Consider the following 17,014-nt stretch of genomic DNA (forward strand, 5'->3'; position numbering starts at 1 on the left):
CTCACTTACTCCCTTCCAACCACAGTGGCTTACTTGTTTATACCACTGTCTAGGAAAACTTCAGCTGGAGGGCTTTTGCTCTGGTGGGTTCCTTTGGCTCAAAGCTGTTTACAAAAATATCCTGGCTTACCTTCTTGTGAAAAATTACCTTAAATTTAGAAACAAGGCCAAAAATCTTAAAAAGATGAGTGTTACAACCCTTCTTTGTCATTTGGAGCATTATTTGACAGGCCCATCCAAGGATTACTTAAAGGAATGCTCCTTGTTGGCTTCAATGTTTACTCTTGAGGATTGAAAAAAGATTTGGTGAAGATTTAGTAAAATTGCATATTGACCTGCTGATCTTTGACCAGTAAGAGACACATAATTTCTCTCTAGTAGAAACTAAAGTCCCACAGATTATGGCTTAAAGTTCAGAAGACATTTACAAGTTTGGTATCTAACCTAGCCAGTTCATTCTAACATTTCTTACTAAATTACCTATAAATCCCACTCTTTGCAAAATGCTCTTTGATGAACCCATCTTACTGAGCCCTCATTAATTACTGATTAGAATAAGGTCTTTGGTATATGCATATTTTATATTTGTATGAAAGCTATGCTTTAACTTTTTAAAAATTAGACTTTCATAGAATGTTATCTTCTTCAAATATTTGTGTAAAGATCACTTTCTCAGTAAGTCCTATACTTAGCATTCTATAATGAAAAAGAGTATAAAAAGGAATATATGTATATATGTATAACTAATCACTATGCTGTACACCAGATATGAACACAATGTAAATCAACTATACTTCAATAAAAAAAAAGAAAAAAAATGCTATACAGCTCATCTCCAGTGCCTCCTATCACCTTCCTTGTTATTTTCTTTCAAAGTGCTTCTCAGCATCTGACCTTTTATATAATTCATTGTTATGTTAATATTCTTTCTCCCTCCTGTTAGAATATAAGTTCTGTAAGAGCATAATTTTTCCTGTCTTTTGGCTCACTGATGTACAATTAGTTCTGCTATAACACAATGTATGTGTTCCTAAAAATCACTGCAAATGCAAAATTGCACAATACAAATCACAGGGTTTGTGGGGGAAAATGGGGTTAAGGGCACAAACTCAAAAACTTTGTCAGTGACATGTTTAAAGAATAACACAGATTTACACAGGTTAATTGGACAAGACATATGTAAACACTATGCTAAATATGGTGTTTTACCTTGAAGAACACTGAAGTTTGTTTGTGGACGTGGCCTTTAGAAGGTTTACAGTTGGTGATTATAATAAAGTAGTGGAAGGAGGTTCATTTACATCAAATGGCAAGTTATCACACCAGATGTAGATGAGCATGTCTTATAACACACGTGGGGAACTGCGGCAGCTGGTGGAAGTTTGAAGTGTGTGAAGTATGTGTATTAGTGTTGTGTGTGCATGTTTTTATGTTCCTATGAGATTTGTGCAGCAGGGTGTAGTTTACTGTATTCACCAAGTGTTTCTCCTTAAGGAAACTAAGCATAGACAAATGTAAAGTTGATGCTAGGATCAAATTTTTCCCTAATAGAACAATTGCATTCAAATATGTGCATATTTCCCAAACAAGCGTAACAGAACTGACTGTATCCCCAGATCCTAGAACACTAACTTGCACATGGTATGCACTCAATATACATATGTTCATAAATGACCCAGTAAGTGAACCAGTAAAATGTATTTCCTCGTATCACAGCTTACATTCCCCAGAAAAGGGTGAGCAGACAGAAACGACTCACAGAAAATTTGGTTTCCATTCAGCTAATACGAGTATTATGTGCATACACAATAAAATAAAAATGAATTGCAAGTATTTTACTTCAAGGAAAAATTAAATTATACGGGCTAGAGATATTTTAACCTAGTGATTAGTGCCTGGCTGAGAGATGTAGGTAATTGAAATGTCCAAGATATAGTACATTAGTTTGAAAAAGCATATTCAATGTTTTATCAAAATTTCACATTTTTAAAGCAACCACCAAAACAACTAGTCTTAAATGGACTACAAAAAGTAAAACATAGTTTTTCATGTGTGGTGATATTTACATATTTACATAATAAGCTTTTCTCAGTGTCCCCTACGGCTGCTTATTATTCCAGATAAAAATGAATTTTTTAAAATTTATCAAGAAGGGCATGGGCTTTGAAAGAATAAGAATGACTCTACCTAGTATAGCACATTAATTATTATTGTCCTGTACCTGAGTGACTGCAGCCCAAATAATTAATAGGTATTTAAAAAATGCATTATTGTGAAATAAAAGTGACTAAAACAATCACATATCTGAAAGCTGTTGTGGTCACAGGCTTATTGACTACCCTGATTAGATCTTGGTAGAGACAAAAGAATTTTTCATTTAAGAAATTTTTGTTCTCAAGGAGCATAAAGACATTAACAGGATTATTTCCTCAAGCATTTGTCATATACTACCTGTCAATAAATCACCATAAAAATTCTCAGTACCATCCACCTCAGCACAAAACACACAATTCAGATATTCATCTTTCATTTCTTTGAATTTTTTTCTGGATAGTAGAAGGAAATGCTTAAACAGTAATCCAATGTACAATTTGGCAATAACAAAATGCACACAGAGAATCCACATTCTTTGTTAATGCTAAATGGTTCAAATTTAACTGTTGGTTCAGAGTATAGTTTTTGGAGGTTACAACAACGCCTACCATCCATCTTCATTCCAACAGAAAACACACAATTACCATTCCCACAAGCCAGGCTAAATAAACATACAATCTCATCAAGAACAGAGAGCTTAGTAATAAGTGCAACCTAGCACCTCCTTTCATCACTATGCCAATTTTAAGACCATCCTAATTAGAAGTCCTGAAGCAGCCACAGAACACAATATACTAAAGTCTCACTTGGATGTATTTACCTTTTATAATCAATTGATAGAGGTGTTTGAATTTATGTAGTCAGAAGTGAAAGAGACAATGTCTTTTAGTAATCAAATTTATATTCTGTAATTACTTCTAATTTGTGAAATTACTTCTAATTTCTATCTGACTCCTTTTAAGTATTTTATTTTCTCAGTTTCAAATTTTTAGACTTGATCAGTCTAATTCTTTTTGTAGTAAATACACAGAGGTTTTGCTGCTGATACTGGCAGGAAGGCTTGTGGAAAGGTGGACAGAAATAAAATCATGTGTGTGTAAAGGAAAATGTTCTACTTACGCAGCATTTGCCTAGTAGATATCGGAAAGACTGTTGAGTTTCATCACAATTGGCTTAAAAAGCTGAAGCCAAAAAAGGACCATAAACTTTTGGTGATTCTAGGATACCAGATGAGAATTGGATCTAGTGCACTGAAGACATTATTCTGAACAATGAATAATGGAACATGTTTTCATCCAACTGAGTATAGACCTACATGCTTACCTCATACTACCAAGAGTACTAGTTTTTCATTCTTAATCAGCACTACCACCACGAACATCACCTTCTTTTTGGCAATTAAAATTCCTCTATCTTTCCTCTTAGCAAACTACACAGTGAATTTCTTCACTGGCCAGTATTCCCTTGCCTGACAAATTAATAGCTCCATTGCAAAGTTGTTTTTAGTTCCAGTGGTCTTTATTTTATTTATTTTTGATGTATGCAAGCTATAAATTCTATGATAGATTAACTACCTTAAAAAATTTTTAATTTTACATTAAGAATTATTTTCCTGCATTTTTCAAGCATTTTATTTGCATCAAATAAAACTAATGAAAACCTAACATACTCTGCCCTACTGATAGCGTCTGAGACTGTGCTGATTTCTATTATTTTGTAAATTATTACATCATTTCTATGCACATTATAATTAATACCCTGTGGCTAGAGATAAGTTTATTCTTACTGATTGAAAAGACTGTAAAGTCGATGACACATTTAAACATTGGTTTTAGTTTTTTGAACAATATTCCTGACTGTTAATGTCAAGCCACTAAAGTTAGATTTTTTAAAAAGGGAGCACAAATAATAGAAGGCAAAGTAAAGAATGACTTGCTAAGAGGAGAATATTTTTTTCTTTTTAAAGTGGTAGCATTTTTAAATTCTCCATTTCTTTTTAATATGTAAAAGAAATTTAAAGAATGGCTATTAAAGTTTTTTGTGTTTGTTTTTGTGTTATTATATAGGAAACGTCAAAGAAAGATATGAGGTTATCTTTAAATATGAAGTTGTATTCTAAATATATTATACCATGTCATTTAACATTCTCTAAGATTAATTTTATGTGCTTATTTTTTATTGTCAAGGTAATACAAGTTCATTTAAAGAAATTTTGAAAAATGAAATATACAGATATAAACAGAAAGTTGGGCTTCTGCCTCAGATATAGAAAGCTTGAAAGAATGTCATTCCCTGAGCAAAAAATAGTAAATAAAATACAAAATCATAAATTTTCTTGAGGCTATCTAGGAGCTGAGGTTCACAGGAAAGCAGGTATCAATACTGAAGCCAAGGACAACAGACCCCCTCAAAGCCAGACTGGCTGTATGCACTAGCTCACCTGTGACTGGACCCTGAAGGAAAAGGGACTGAGGCCATATAAGCAGGTGAGAAGTCAGATCAAACTGGTAACAAATCACAAGTGGCCAAGTCGGGGCTATGCTGGAGTATAGCTCCCCTAGGAGCTCAGACAAAAGAGGAGTTTGCACCCTCCACAGCTTCTGCTTCTTCTGCATGGTCCTCTACGGGGTGCCACAGAGGAGGATGGTGAAGGATGAGAGATTAATTGGAGATGGCCTCCCATAATGGTGCAGACTTGGACTTTATAAATATTTGAAAATTAGAAACTTCACCAAAAATAGATATCTCTAGGGGAAATGATCCCATAAAAAGATGCTGAACACTACTATTATTGGGGAAAGGTAAATTAAACAACACTGAACTATCACTACATGGCTTTTAGTTAATTGTTATTTTTAGTAAAAACAAAACGATAATACCAATGGCTGACAAATATTAGAGCAACTGGACCTCACATACTTTGCTTGTGGGAATGCTAAATAATACACCCATTTAGGAAAACAGTTTGACAGTTCCTTATAAAGATAAAAATTCACTTCATATGACCAGAATTCCCACTTGTGAATGTTTATCCAAAACAAAAGAAAACTTATGTTTACAGAAAAACTTATGCATTAATGTTATCAAAAGATTTATTCAAAATTTACAGAACACTGGACAGAACCTAAATGATCTACCACCTGTGAATGTATAGACACACTGTGGTATGTCCATGTGATAGATTACCATTGAGAAAAAATAAAGAGATTGATCAACTGATTTAGACTGCAATACTGAGGAATATCAAATTTGTTATGGTAAGTGAAAGAAGAAATACTCAAAAAGTTCATACTTCATTTATATGACATATAATTTAGTTTATATGATATTCTGGAAAAGACAAGTCTATAGGAACATAAAAGAGATCAGTGGTTGCTAGTGGGAGGGAGTGTATAGGAAAGAAACTAAACAGGGACATGACAGGAGTTCGGGGGTAACAAAATATTCCACATTTCGATCATGGTGATGGTTATATAATTATATGTCTTTGTCAAAACTCACAGAACTCTAAATTAAAAAGGCTGGATTTTACCAAATGTAATAAATCTCAGTTTAAAAATAATTATCACTTATCAATTCATTACAGCTTGATAGCTAACATGAATTAAGGATTTATATACATGCATATGTCAACTAACAGCCACCAATTTATTTGCCCCTTGTGTTCAATATATTCTTCAAATTAATATGTAAGCATTAACTTATTTCATTTTCAAAGTAACCTTATAAGGAAGGTATGACTGTTGTCACCATTTTATAGTTGGGCAAACTTAGGCTCAAGATGTTGTATAAGTCACTCAGTTTCAGCAAGTCTGTCACTAGCAATGCAAGGGCTGGAACACAGACAATCTGGGGCCAAAAACCAATGCTATAATCTCATTACATAGTTATATGTTTATATGGAAGTAATGTATAGTTATATACTAGGAATATATAGTTTTCAATATATATGTAAAATTACATATTTTTATGCTATTGTCATATACCAAATAATTTTGAAAATGATGATACTCATGATATCATTATATAACAGGGAGAAAAGGGAGAAAAGCATACACAGAGGAAATTATATATATATATTTATATATAGATATACACAGTTGATCCTCACTACTTGTGGTAGTTATATCTATAAAGTCTCCACAAACACTGAATTAGCAAATACTGAATCATTGTCCCTAAGTGAAACGCAGGGTTAGGTGCCTGCGAACCTCTGGTCACAAAATTCCCATCAACTGATCAATGTATAATCTTGCTTTTTGTGTTTCTATTCTAAAGCGCTTTATTTCCTATAGTTTGTTGATTTGTTGGCATTGAACTCACAGTCTGCAGCACTATAATTCATGCCTGAACGAATCTTATGTAACACTCAAAATTTTCTCCATAAGGGACATCACAGCCTCTTAGAAACACTAAACAGCTCTCCAGCACTATCCTTAGGAGCCATTTTAAACATCAAAACCACCCATCAAAAGTACAAAAATGCAAAAAACATGACATCTAATATGCAGCACAAAGGAGGCTTGTTTACAGTATGAGAACCAAGACAAAAAGTCAGAAATTCACCTTGACCAATTGCAGTGGGAATTTTTGATTGAGGCCATTCAAACTCGTTCACTCCTCAGTATATACACATGTCAGGGGATGACTAAGAACTCATTTCAAGTATTGATTTAAGGTTATACATTTGTTTTAGCAAACAGGCCAACTGTCATATAAGGAATATGCTAATAAGTAATGAGGATCAACTCTGTGTGTGTGTGTATAATCTCTATATAAGTTTTTTTTTTATTTTTAGTACTATATTACAAGCATTTTCATCTCAAAATTTTTTGAAGTCATGCTTTGAAATTTCTGTATTTGGTATATAATACTAGCATATGATTAATCAATTAACCAGATATTTTTAAGAATCAAGATTTTTCATTTCTTTAGAATTACACATAATTTTTTCAATGACTAATTTCTCTTTTTTTCCCCTAATCTATCTTGCACTAGGAGTCATGTAGTCAAGCGTATTTTGCTGTTTTGCTTACTGTTAGATCCTCTTTCCTAGGGCCATTCCTAGAACATAGTAGGTGTTCAATTAATGTTTGAATGAATAAATAAATACACTTCAACATCTATGGGATGAGGAGATCTGGATTCTCTGACATAGTCTCAAGGGGAAAAGAAAAAAAAATCTTTCATACTTAATAAGAAATGTGTTAGTCTTAAGAGTGAAAAAAGAAGAGAATTCTATGGTTAAAATTAATCCTCATGTTTACTGTCAATCTCAGAGCATATCCATCCATATGAGAGCACAATAATAAAGAGTTTCTATTTTTAGGTATTTGAAAGGGGATTAAATTTTCTGTCTATAAATTATTATTTTTTCAGAAATGATTAAAAATGATGCCTGCCACTTTTGAAGTTATATATAGTTTAATGTCAATATGACAACATAATCTATTTACATATCCGACAAAGCCTTCTATCTGTATAGAAGGAATCTATAACTAATGTGATTATTCTATGCATTCTGTTATGTAAACACTATATAATCTAGTGCTGTGCATAGCAATGGTAAATATAATTACTTGAACTTTAGATAAAAATAAAGGGTCTGACCAAGTGAGCCAGAAAGAATCACTAAATGCATTTTGTTGAATGAGATAAATGTCCCTTATGACCAACCTAGCTTAAGTTCAACAACCCATTAGCAAGGGAAGTTCTCACATGGGTAGAATTTGCTTTTGCTGTTTCCTCTCAAAGGTTTAGTTACATGAATGCCAGTTTCCTAAGAAAGTAGGTCAATCTGGTCAAGAATATTTGAGTGAAATAGAAAAGCACAGTGGTGCCTATTGATTAAATGTATGGTCTCCGTTTTGCTTTAGGGAAAATACAAACCCTGAATGCTTCCTTAACAAATCGCTGAGTTCCGGCTCATATAACTCAGCCTCTAGAAACACAACTGAAAGTATTAATTATTAGAATCAACTAATCTACACTGACCGAACCATAATTCAACTTACAATTTGTATGAATATTTGAATCTGTTCCTCTACCGTCCATAAAGATGGCTATAAGAAAAATTGTTTTAGTCATTCAGTTGGATTTTCTGATATGCATAGAAAATGTTCAAAATAATTCATGCTTATGGCTGTCTACTAGATTTAGCACAAGAATATGTTTATTGACCTTGACACAAAATATATTCCATGAAATGGTAGGTGTGAAAGGAAATGAAAAATGAGTAAGAAGTGAAGAAATGAATATGATTTGTGAAAAAAAAATTCAGTAAGTTTATAAATAAAAATAGTAGAGAAAAAGTAATGGTGGAAAGTTGTTGCTGTTGTTTTAAAATTTTGTTTTAAGCTTTGGAGACATTAGAGTGTGTCTGTGTGCTTATGGGGATGGCCTATGTAAGAAAAAGGAAAGGATATATGGGAATTCATCCAAACCAAATGCAGAAGAAAAGCAGTCTCTGCTAACTCTATTTCATTTAAATAATGTAATAAAGTGCTATGAGGAATATTAATTTCAGTTAATAGTATGCTAAAGATAAAACCAAAGAAAAGGAATCTAAATCATTTTTAGTTTGAGGAAACATTACCATGTGGTGACATCAATACTAAATTAAGAAAAGGAATATATATAATTTTTATTTTAGCATTTAATATTATATTTTATAGTTTCAAAAAGAAAGACAAAATAATTGAATAACTCCTAAATGTTGAATTGTCTTATTTATTTAATAAACAATTATTATTTATTAAATACATGTGTTAAATTATTTATCAATTAATTTTTCATATTTTATTTCTTTTATTCCTCTAGATAAAAATTAGAGGATTCTCATTTTTAAATAAAGGGCTCTGACAATATAATGTTGAAGCTTTAACAGGATGAAAATTCAGGTCAAAAGCAGGATCCTTGGTAGATTGTTGTAGACACAGAAAGTAGAAAACTATTTAAATATAGGCACAGGTCACAAATCCTCCCTGAAATATCTTCTGCCACTGATAGGATAAACCTAATAAACTAAATATTATGTCACTATTCACAGCAATATTAGCAGGGGTGATGAGAGCATGCATCAGCAAAGGACCTCCTGAAAAGAAATTTGGTCTTAAACACAGGTGTTTTAGAAGGTTTTAACTGAAATGATGAAACTGAGAAATTTCACATCTTGAATCTGGTCTAGGGTCGTGCTGGGAAAAGATTATCCATGAATATTTTCACATTTCTGCACACAGTCTAGGCTTGATGAGCCAAGGGCTAAGATAAAAGATGACTGAATAGCAACTATGCCTTGGAAGTTAGTGGTAGTGAATTACTCCGGGGAGATTCAGAGACTTATCTTCCCAGAGCCATTTGCTTCCATTCCAGGACTGTGAAGCTAGAGAGCTTCCCCTCCCCTCTTCCTCCCTTGCTCAAACATCTGTTTATATTCCACAGCAAACTTTCTCTGTCTCTGTCTCCTTCCCTTCATCTCCCTCCACACTTCAAACAGAAGGGGCAGCTCCGCCACCCAACCCAATGTCATCTCCCAGTCTCATAATTTCAGCCTTGGTTCTATGTTGCACCCCACTGCACACGCAGGGTACTATTAACTCCAACATCCATGAAGATTGGGCCTCCGGGAACAAACTGATGCTAAGATGCTCGGTCAGTAATAAGTTATCTGTTCTCTGATCCAGAGACCTGATGTTTCCTGTCAGAATATGAATTGCAATAAACAGTAATTTCTTGGCAAAGGGCATCAGAGAGAAAGGCTCAAAGTTATGGGACTCAATTTTTGCTCAATGAAGATCTTGCTTTTGAATGAAAACACCATTACACAAAGATGCAAGCGAACATCTTAACTTATTTTTTTCTTTTTTTTTGACTGAGATTTCTCATTCCCTGTAAAATTATATTCAAGATACATCTATCCACTCTTGAGCTGAGCCTCCACCCAATACTCACTGGTTTAAGTGCTATTTGTACCCTGTCAAGTCATTTCTAGAGCTAGAAAGCATGTGAACGTACATGTCTCATATGATTTTGGTCTGCATTTAGGAAAAAGTAACTGCCTGGGTGCTTGGATTTCTGGATATTATGTTTTATTCCCTATTCAGAGTATTCTTTCTCTAAATGTTTCTACCTCTGTGTTGCTAGAGATGGAAATACTTATGGACTCCTATGTCATTTTTCTATTCTCCTCTTGCTAATTTAATTTATTATTACTATCCCCAAACCTGTCACATTCTTGACAACAGCATTTGGCAAAGCTTTCTTTAAAATAGTTTTAATGTATCATCAGATGAGGTGAGTATTTTAGGTAGTGAGCATCAAAAAAATATATATATATAATACATGGTGTGAGATATGATGTTAAAACTTACGACATTTAAAAATACACGTAATATTAGGTTCACACTAAATTATAACAATACATGTTTTCAAAATTAAAACAATGAATTGAAATATTTTAGTCATCACAAATAGGTGAAATTCTTTTTACAGATTTAATCTTCATTTTAAATATTTATACTTATAAATACAAATTACCATTTAGTTTTTCATTTGATAAAATTGATTGCAACATTTTAGAGCTTATTAGCACAGACCTCATACATCACAGTTTCCTTAAATATCAGTGGCATGAATAAAGCTGACAGATACTCTTCTTAATATTCACAAATGCTGTTAATAGCTGTGTCAGCAAAGCTGCTTTGCAAGCCTAACAGGGCCTGTTTCTGGATGTGATACTGTCTTGATGTCTTTATGGCACTTTCATGAGTTGTATTACCAATCTCTGGCCCACATGAGTGGACACTTTTTATGCTGTTTGGGTTTGGCCAGATCACCCTGCATTTTTCACATGTGTTCACACTTGGGACAAAGATGCCTGAAACTTTGGAATGAGTATAAATAGTGACTTTGAAAGTCTAACCCCTGGACCCAACAGTACACAGAAAATAGAAGTAAATTATTTAATTTTATTTGTGAAACACAAGATGAAGGCAAAGAAATGAAGCAAAGGTAATATTGATATTAGTCTATCAGCATGGAGGGGCGCATTCTAAAATTTGGATTCCCATGGTTGTAAACATTCATCCCACCCATGGAGAAGATGGTTCCTTTCTAACCCCAAATATCACACCTTCTGCACTTTGGTATCCATACACCACAGTATCCAAATGAGAAAAGGTAAGATGGTAAGAACAGCAGCAACCGCATTGCAGAGTGTGAGAAGCAGCTGCCTACTCTGCGCAATTTTAGAGACCCAGGCTCCGGTCGTTCTGGTGAAGCTCCTGCCATTCATGAGCTCTGCTGCTTAGCTGCATTTGCCACTTAAAAAACAAACAAACAAACAAACAAAAAAACTATTTTAAGAATATTTACACATATTAACTCATTTTAGCCTCTTTTTTTTTTTTTTTCCTGCAAGTTTTGTAGGGCAGATTATTTGTCTTATGTGAATGAAGGTCAGTGAGAATACTGCAGAATCATTAATGACGGAGCTGGAGGCATCACTATGTCTGATCTAGTGGTCTTTAAATTACTTACACAGGAGAAGCAGTAAAAGACAGGAGCTATGAACACCTACAGTCCTACGCTGAAGCCCACTGCCTGCGTAAGAAATTATGCAGGTCTGTTCCAGGGCATCGGTTTTCCCTTTTATGCATGCTGTATGTCTTCATGGTGATGCTTCTTACTCTAGTGTTTTTCACTTCCTCTTTATCAATCCTCCTTTCAGATACCCCATTCACATTTACATTCAAATTTCTAAAAATGGAGAAACTCTGGGTGCAGCATATAGCAAAAAAAAAAAAGTTACTGTGCTTTGGTATAAAGAATAAGAAACAAAGACAAGGACATAGGATGAATATGGATACATGTACGTGGGCTATTCTGCAAGTAAGCAGGGTTCTACTGTGTACTGTGGTTAAAGGTTGAGTTCAGGCAAGGGGGGCTGATCAGAGTGATCATATCAGTATATATTAAAAGGGCTTACCTGAGAGGATAAGGCAACTTATTTAACTATTAAATGAAAACTCCAGATCAAAATTTTAGTTTGTCTCCTCTTTCCTTTAATGTCTCACTTAGGAATATGCCAAGTACTGATGTTGGCAATTTAAAGATTCTTAAATAAGTGTGCTTGAGTTGACTTTATGATTTATTCCTTTTCTTCTCTATTGGGACTGACTGTTGTATCTGCAATGTCAGTTGAAGGCAATATTTTTCATTCTTCATCCTTCTCAACTAATACTTTTGCTTTGGGTGGTAGATGTGGTCCAGTTTGCTATATTGCTTTTTCAGGTAATAATATTCTTCAGTTATGTTAACCTGTAAGTTCATTTTCCCCAGAAATGTACCTCTTAGGATGGTATTTTTTATTGGAAGAGGGCTCAAAGTCCTGTTTTCTGAATTCAAGTAGAGTGAGGAGTAACCCTGCCCCACAGAGACACTAGACAGCTCTCCTATTCACTGTCTCCTCAGTCAGGATCTCAACCTTAAAAACCTAGGGCAGAGTAGCTTCATAAATATTGCACCCTAGCTGACAATTAACCAGCCCCGCTGGTGCTGGAGGTTGAAGGAAGAGGAACAAATATTGGAGGGCAACCACTACTCTTGCGTGAGGACATTGAGCTATGCTGATTTTTGCCAATGGACTCCAGTACAAGAGGAGGCCAGGGCTGTTGCCATCATATTTCAACCTGAAAATGCAAAAGGTGATGATCTCAAGGCACTGTGGAGTAAAAGCAAATGTCACTTTGAAAACAGAATTGTTTTGATCTATCCAGCTGTCCCTCCCAGGAGTTTAAGGCAGCCGTCAGTCAGCTTAGGGTTTTCCAGTGTTAGTATTTTCTTCAGAGAGCTAAATTCTAAGGGTAATATCTTAAACCTTGACATCTCCCCCGGGTATATGATTTCTTCAAAGACATGCCCCAAGCCATGCCAGTGGGGAGAGATATGTGATAAGTCTCAGAATCTAAAATCAATTGAATCTTCCCAAGGAAAAAAAAATTTATAACCAAAGATTACTCACAGAATTCCTAAACTATAAACTTTGTGAAAAGAAACCAAAGACATGGTGCCTTAAACCTGCCATTTCAGGATGAGGAAGCTAAGAGTTTAGAAAAGTCACAAAGTGATTTCTTAGCAGAATTAGAACTATGACCTAACTCCTGACTTTTAGTCAAGTATAATTTTTTCCCCAAACCTGCTCTAAAATTTAATCTCCTCATGAAATCAACTCTGTGACAGATATTTCTGAAGTGAAGAAGTTGTTTATGATAAAAGAAAGTTCCTGTAAAAAGAATGTAATCGTTTTGCCCTCTTCTAAGAAGACAACATACAATCTCACACTTCCCTAAAAGCAAGGTATAATTTGATGGTATAAATAGATATGCAGAGGCTAATACTAAATAATCTAGTGCCAACCTTCAGTAAGGGAGCACTTCACAGGAAAAAAAATATGCATTCAATTTTTACTGTTTGTATGATTTTTCCTTCTTCGTTCTGTCAAAAGTACCTGTCATTATAAGAAAAGACAGATAATCAGATACATTTTGAAGGTTGTCTTCTAGGTTTGTAGGGAAAAAATGGTACATTCAAAGGAGTAATATTTTTTTAATGTGATGAGTGTAACTAAGGGACTACTTGCAGTGATGAGGTCAAGGTTAAAGGAACTAAAGTAAAGATGATGAAGCATGCAGATCCAGCAGATTCAACAGCAGAAAGTCATTACCTCTCCTTGGCCTGGCATGACACAAGGAGGGAGATGAGGCCAGAACCTGACAAGAAGCAAGAGCTGGGGTCACAGCAGAGGCTGCTCACCAGGATCTGAGGTTATAGGCAGAGGGACAGAGCTACCTCCGAGGCCAACCAGGAAGTAAAGGGAAGAATACATACTCCGACCACCCTCTCCTCACAAACACCAATTTCCTGCCAGTACCTCCAAATGGCTAAACCCAACCAGAATCTAGAGGGAAAAGGAGGTAGAGGGAAGCAGTCTGTAAAAACTGTCCTTCCTGGGCACAGAGCAGAGCAGAAATGGGAGGAGAAAAGACCTAGATGATCAAATAGAAAATAATCACTAGTGTCACTATTACTGATGTTGTGCTTCCAAGCAGTGAATACAATTCTAACTGTTATGTCCTAACCAACACAGTGGGACAAGCACCATTCAGAAGGTATGATCAAATCGCTCAGAGGGCAAAGGAAGCAGTATTAACTCTGCCAATTTGAGTTGGAGAATGTTTCAGACAGTAATCATTAATAACAGGATATGAAAAAGAGAAAAATAACTTTAGTGGAGAGACAATCAAGGCATTATTAATGTGTAGCTTAGTTTACCTTGAACATACAATTAGTGGAGTAAAGGGGTGTTTAGAAAGTGGGGGAATTGAAGGTTATGTGGCCAAAAGGGCATGTTGAGGTTAGATTTCTTACAGTTTCAGATTAATTCTGTTACTACTAAGGGGAATACATAAGAGGATAGAGAAAGCAGACATTAAGAGATATTGTGATAATCTGAGATGTAGTGAGCATGACCTCCTGTAAATAGAACACTCTGATGTCTTGAAGAAATACTATGTAGAATTAAATGTATTTCATTTATTGTTGGATTTGTCCAGATGTAGTGTAGTCTCTCTCACATGGTAGGCACTTAATAAATTCTGATTGTAACAGGAATAAATTCAGACTTTTGTGAAGCATGTATATAATTTGGAATCAATTAGACTATGTCTAAGAAAAAGAATAAAAATTAAGGACAAAAATTAGATACATGGTTTTAGAAGGAGCTGTGTAATTAAGCGGCCCTGCAGCTTAAGCCTCATTAACTACACAGTAAATCTGCCCCTTCTCTGGACTGGATAGGCGGATGCTGTCATATGTATACACAATTACAACAAAAGTAAATTTTATAATGGAGAAAAATACTGTGTAAGTAAAAGAATCATCTGTTACTTTTTCTCATCGTTGGAATAGGGGATGGAATGAGAATTGTTTGTTGAAAATTTAAAGCCAGTGGTAGGCTGTTCAGTAGTTAATTGATTCCAAAAATATTTATGAGTGTATATAATGCAGCAGGAATTAGGTTAGAAAATACAGAGGGAAAATACATTGTCAATGCCTTCTAGACAGCACATTATAATGGGAGAAACAAGGGATTCTAAGTTACATGCTGTGGTCAATACATGACAGTGGTGCTGTGAGGACACAGAAAAGAATGTCTCCATAGCCCTGGTTCTCTAAGGTTGGAATTAGGATGAGAGATCCAATGGGAGATGTAAGCCAGAGGTCCATTGTCAGGGAACTGATGTGATCACATTTCACTTTGGACATGTCTTTGTTAGCTACACAAGGGAGGATGGATTAGTAATAGTATCAGCAGGGAAGCTACTGAAGAAAAAGGGTTGTGGGTGAGATGGGAAAGAAAGTAATAATAGAACTACAATGTAGACAATGTGTGCGAAGAAGAGAAAATTTTAGCAGACAGAATCAGCAGAACTTGATTCTAGACAGCTGGACAGTTACATGAATGAAAAAGAGAAAAGGCAGAACATACAGTTTTTGGATTAAATGGGTATTTTCTGATGCCTTTAACCAAAGTACAGAATATAAAAAGAAGATCAGATTGTGGAGAAATGTTAATGAGTTTGGGTTGGGATATATATGCTGCAACTGACCTTCCTGTGAGACATGAAGGTGAAGTTCACCAGCAGTGGAACGTACAAACCTGGAGCCCACGGCAGCATCTGGGTTCACGACAGAGATCTGGGTAACAGATATACACATGCAGTTGTAGCTACAAGCATGAGGGAGAGCACGAGTAAAGGTTGGATTACTCTCAACTATAAGTAATAATTTAAAAAAAAACCCTGAATAACAGTTGTTTAAATATGATAATATTTACTTATTTTTCACAATAAATTTGAGAGCCATCTATTCCTGGTTTTATACAGCAGTACTAATCCACAAAATCCTCAGTAATGCAGTGTTTCAATGTATCTGGCTCTGTAACAAAATTACTCCAAAATTTAGTGGCATAAAGCAAACACTATACTCAGGTTGTGGGGGTGAGGAATTTGGATGAGTCACAGGGAAGATGATGTGTGTTTTTTGCCCTAGTGTTGAAAGTATCAGCCGGAAGATTCAGAGGCTGGGGGATGGATTCATCTGAAACCTTGTTTAGTCATAAATCTGGTGTTTGTGCCTCTCCATGCTGCCTGTTCACACATGCTTTCTCACAGCATGGGGACTGAGTCCTAAGGATAAGTGTCCCAGGAGGGAAGGAGGCCAGGTAAGTGTTGTATTTCTTTTGATGCTCTAGCCTCAAAAGTCTTGCTGTGCCACTTCTAACACATTCTGTTCTTTGAGGTCATCACAGTCTCATCCGGGTTCTCTTGGAAAGGAAATCACTCTGCCTTTTTATGAGTAGTGGCAGCAGAAACAGGCAACAGCTTCTAGAACTGTACTTGAGATGTGAAATATAGCTGTGCTCCTTTTTGGAAAAAAAGCAATCGACTACAGCCTGGATTCCTCCAATGTGTTCATTTGCCATCTCTATAGTGTGATCCTTATCCTCATGGTGCAATGTTACCTCTCTAGTGCAAGTATCAGGATACAGGAAGGATGTGTCTAGGGCTCTCTGGTGGAGATTACTGAAAAGTGACACAGAAAAGAACCATTAATACCCCACTGGCCAGAAGGTAGTCACTTCTTCACATCTAGCTGTAAGAAAAGTGGGAAAATGTATTATTCTGGGTGGCCCATTTCTCCCAGCTAAAAATTAAAACACATGGGGAAAGAATCAATTAGCAATCTCTACTTTGAGAGAGTAAAATTAATAACTATATGAAATATGCCTTGTTTCTACATGAAATTTCAGAGTTGCTACATTTCCATAGATAGTTACATTGAAAGATAACTCTAGCTGCTA

This window comes from Camelus ferus, chromosome 1 (assembly GCF_009834535.1).
Source record: "Camelus ferus isolate YT-003-E chromosome 1, BCGSAC_Cfer_1.0, whole genome shotgun sequence".
Taxonomy (NCBI): domain Eukaryota; kingdom Metazoa; phylum Chordata; class Mammalia; order Artiodactyla; family Camelidae; genus Camelus; species Camelus ferus.